The sequence below is a fragment of the Neovison vison genome, chromosome 1 (assembly GCF_020171115.1).
Source record: "Neovison vison isolate M4711 chromosome 1, ASM_NN_V1, whole genome shotgun sequence".
Lineage (NCBI taxonomy): Eukaryota > Metazoa > Chordata > Mammalia > Carnivora > Mustelidae > Neogale > Neogale vison.
The window spans coordinates 242,505,053-242,510,385 of NC_058091.1; positions in this window are offsets into that span (position 1 = coordinate 242,505,053).

Sequence of the window (5,333 nt, forward strand, 5' to 3'; positions counted from 1 at the left end):
TATAAATAATTATCTATGTTATTACTTTCTGCTTGATTTTTAAAGAAAAGTTTAATAGGTTACTAGCCAATTATAGTGGATTTAAGTCCTTTAAGGGCACAACCACTGAAATCTACAAGTTTACAGCCCAAAAAAGAAGATCAAAAATTTTCCATAAAATGAACAGCATTAAATTAGCTTTATTCTTATCATCACTTTGAGACACAATGCCATGTCAAGTCACTCCTCACCTGCTGAATTAAGACACAATTTTTCATGACCTGAGAACAGTGTAGAGTACAAGATTTTTATCAGATCTGTGTTCACTCTGGAGAAGTTTTGCAGTGACACCTCCGTCAACCAAGATGAAGTAGATCACCTATTCTTTTTGAGTATGAGTTTAACATGGTGGCTTCTGGCAATTTCAACTGGATTTCTTTTTCCTATGGGACTTATTTATATCACTTTTTTTTACATCACTTTCTTAAATCACTATGTCTGAAACTAATGATACACTATATATTGGATAATTGAATTTAAATTAAAGAAAAGTATATGAAGAAGTCAGACTACTATACTGCTACTTCTATCTAAGAGAAAAAACCAGGTCTGTCCAATAACCAAAGTAGCATGGGGTTCAGTCACTTGAAGTAGACTTTCACACTTATGGCTGCAGTTTCTAAAACAAATTACTCTTCCAATAGACAAGAGCAGTGTTTCCTCACAGTGTGATTTATGAATTTCCTGCAACAGAATAACCACAAGTTCTTTTTAAAAAATGCAAATTCCCCAGGGAAGGCAAAAAATTGTATTTTTATATTTTCATATTTTTAATATATTTTATATTTCTTCATATATCAATTTCACATATTTTCATATATTTTTATATTTTATATTTTCAACAGGCTTGTTAGGTGACAATAGAGCACACAAAGTCTGAGAACCACAGATCAATAGTGTGTTCACTGATAAGTCACATAGTGAGCTGTTAAACACTAATGGAAATTGATGTATACTGAGCTCTATGTGCCTGGCATTGCTGTAAGCACTTCATGTGAGTTGTCTCATTTTATCCTCACTGAAACTCCACACATGAGAGATTGTTATTACTTACATTTTACAGGTGATAAAACTGAGGGACTAGAATATTTGAACTTAAAATATAAGAAGTTTGACTAGAATGGTATGAACTCTACTGTGAGCCAAGGAGAAAACAAAGCTCAAGACCTTACACAGGAACTTTAGGCATCTATAGTCTTCTGAAATTTCACCATTGATAGGACCTATTATTTCTGTATTTTACATACTGAAAATATTTTGACATGTATGTAACATTTTTTTAGATTATAAGTATTAACCCATTGAATGAAAGTTGTATACAATATCTTCTAGAAGTTATAAAGCTCTAAAATAATGTGGATAATGAAGGATGGATTCCTCACAAATTTTGTCTTAACCAGTCACTTTTGAAGAGCTATCAAGCCCAATTCTGACCTGTTTCAGTTAATATAGTTATAAAATAATAGCTCATTTCCTCTATATATGTAACTATTGCACTGTCATTGTCACACTTTTTAAAATATGACTTGTTTTCTAATGAGCTCATGATGAGTGGAAATAAGAACACAGTTCATGTCAGAATTTCATGAAAATATTCTTTTTGTTATTTATTAAAAACAATATAGTAAGACTTCATCTCTAGGGGTGCCTGGGTGGCTCAGTGGGTTAAACCTCTGCCTTCTGCTCAGGTCATGATCTCAGGGTCCTGGGATTGTGCCCCACATCTGATCTCTGCCCAGCAGGGAGTCTTCTTCCCTCTCCCCCTCTGCCTGCCTCTCTGCCTACTTGTGATCTCTCTCTCTCTCTGTGTCAAATAAATAAATAAAATCTTAAAAAAAAAAAAGACTTCACCTCTAGCATTATACTAAAAGCCACAACTCGGTATCCTTAAGAAAGTATTTTATAATTAAGAATCTCTTATTCTATACTGCTTCACTAATCATGATGATGAGGATTCCAATCAAAAGAATATTTCCAGTGTCACAGCTAACTTGCTAACTTTGTGGCTGTGTAAGACACTTTTGTTGGCTTCGCATATTCAGCTCTACACTTCAATGTGATATTAATGTGATAAATAGCTCTTAATTCATTAATATTCTATTCAAATGAGTTCAATGCATTCATTCCTGATTCTGATTAAAAATAAAATTCCCTTGTTCTTCAAGACTTAAATTTTTAAAAGAAAAAGTATTAATTTTAAGACAATTTCATTTTAAAAAGGTACTTTATCCAATAAAGCACAATCATTTACATTGGAAATCTTGTGTAGAGGCTTACAGGAATAAAATTAGTTTGTTGTCAAGCGTTTTAGAGAGCTGAAACTAGAGAATTTAACTTCTCTGAGTAAAGAAAGGAAGAAAACACAAACTTGTTATGTACCTCTTATATGCTAACTGACTCTTCTGGGAGCTTTTAATATGTTATTTCAGCTAATTATCACCATGCATTTGAAAAAAGGCATTATTAGCCCCCATAATATTACCCACCATTTACATATAAGGAGATAGAGGTTCAATGAGGTTCAGTATTATGCCCAAAATCACACAGTCAATAAATGAATCAAAATTCCAGGGTCTTCCCCCACATACCATGTCACTTCCAGAGAAAAATGGTAGTAGCAGATTAATAAACTAATGCAATTTGATTTGCATATAAACAACAGAATGGCATTGTGAAAAGTACATTATATTACAGACCAATTCTTTAAACCTAAGTATTACATTTATACACAGACACAGTCTCTACAGACTGTGAGTTGTTAATCCATGAGTTGGTTTCAAAGAATAAGCATTCTGATTTATTGTTCAGTGACAGATGTAGATCCTGGGAGTAATCCTGGTTTTTTGCACACAGGCAATATTTCAATTAAGGTTTCTCTCTCACGAGGCCATCAAAATACTTTAGTGTGTAAGAATCACCGGCCATTTGTTAACAAGGCAATTGGTGAGAGTGGGGATTGTGGGTGAAATGAATTTCTGCATTAGGAATTTCCTTACAAAAAATGGAAAGTTACAAATGAAAGCTAATTCTTTTAAAGTCCTCTTATTAACAACAGACTTGATCTATACCACTGACTTTTTCCTGATCTTAGACAATGTTAAAAGGTCATGATACAAAAGGGCAAAGTTAGAGGAGATGCATCATTCATAGAAGACAAAGTGGGGTATGACCTTAAAGCTTATTAAAAACAAAAAACAAAAACAAAACTACTTCTGACATTCTTGAAGTTCTTCTGGTTTTAGTTTTCTTTTCAACTCCCTCCCTGTGTAACCACTCACAGACACAACAGGTAGGAGATCAATTCATTCCTCATTTTTCATTTATTTAAACAGATGAATATTCTGCCTCAGAGCCAGAACCTGCTCCCTTACATAATTGGGTTGTGTGCATGCCTGTGTGTGTGTGTGTGTGTGTGTGTGTGGTGCACTGCTCTGGGATGTGAGAGGGGGCAGGTAGAAATCCTGAGGCTCTATGGTGGAAGGCAGAGTCGACACCTCCCTTTCAAAGCTACTGTCTGGGAGAAGGGGTGGGAACTATACCAACCCATCAGCACGCCACATGTCAGTCTCACACACAGATCCTTCTCCGTCATGTTCCCTGGGAAATTTCCCCCAGATTAGGAAAAGAACCGTAAGGCAAGTCTGCCTCGGAAGGCGAGTTTTTACCATTGCAGCACAAAGGACAGAGAAGCGCGCTTTCACATCTTCGCAACTCCACTCACTTGACCAGCTCTACACTTCAGCACCACGGAGAGCAGCATCTCCTCAGCTACCACCCATGGGGAGCCAGATTCCCGGGACTCAACACCGGATTCCGGTCATCTAGAGAAGAGGGACCAGCCTGCTTATTTCTCCCTCAATGTAAGCAACTATGATGATTCTTTCATACTGATTTTTCCAACAGAGGTTTTTTTCTTGCTGAAATAGGGAATTAAACTTTTATTTATTAGCTCTTTTCCTCCTGTGCATTGCTTGAATTTTTAGATGTAAATCTGGATCTGAAATCTTTCTTATTTGTTGGGTTGGCAGAGGAATTTTTTTTTCACTTTTCCTTGGAAGTCTAAGTTTAAAAATCCATTTAAAATAGACAACTCATCCTGGTAACCCAGTCTCTTTTTGTACTAGAGTGCAGTTTTTTCTTTTATTCCTGGAAGAGAGTATATATGTGTTGTCTGTTCTCCTCCTACTTCACTACTGACAGCTTTTTAATTTGACATTTTTGTGACTATTTATCTTAACATAAATATGGGGACAGGAAGAGGAAGGCTGTTTTCTGATAAGTAGCCACCATGAAAGAACTACAGGTGGGAAGAAAGAGGCTGTTGCTTTTTCTTTCCTTTTACTTGTGGAAGATATGTCCTTTAGATGTCCATTTTGACATAATGAATATGCTCTTAATAAAAAAGATGTAATCTGGGCAGGGCTTTGACACAAGCTTTGAAACTCTTAACACAGAATCTCCTATACATGTGAAGTTGTAAATTCACTTAAGTGCGATTGAATAGACTTAATCAAGATGCTGTTGCCATTAATTGTAATTTAAAGGCTTAATGAATTCAGGGTAGATTTGAAAGAGGCAATAATGATTGACCCTGTCTGGTGGCACTCAGTGAATTTTTGCCTCAGAATGCCACCTGCTGGTAGGTCCTGTTTCTGAACCACTGGACACACATCAGATTTATGAATGAATACACATTAAATCCAGAATATCCATTATGAATATGATACAAATTCACTCTCTAAGATTTTTTAAACAATGGCATTGGCTTAATTATTTAACAACTTACCAAGGTTCTACGTCACAATTACATTTCATAAAAATTTCCAAAAACACTTGCTCCTAAGCTTAAGGGCATACAGATTAGCTAACTCCTTCTGGCAGTAATTAACCCAGAAAAAATGAGAACTATGTGGAGTCTCACTGAGGCTAATTTCAAATACATGTGGTATCCTGAATGAGAGCTGCCAGGATTTCTTGCTCAAGGAAAGGCAATCAACATTTCTCCCCAGATAAATACTCAGCATGTTACTTTACTCAGTATTGTCATTTCACAATTTATTTTCGCAGTAGTAGATGATCATTTCAGGCTTTCCTGTTACAAAAGTTAATTTAACAGTTAAAATGTTGCACATATATATTTTACATCAAGACAAATCTTTGGGGAAAAAATATATAACTGTAAGAACTTGTCATTTCAGCTCTATCTGGAGATATACATAGTGAGATACAGACATTCAGGTTCATAACTCCTCAGTTCCAAATAAGACAAATAGGGATTAAAAAGAAAAAATAAA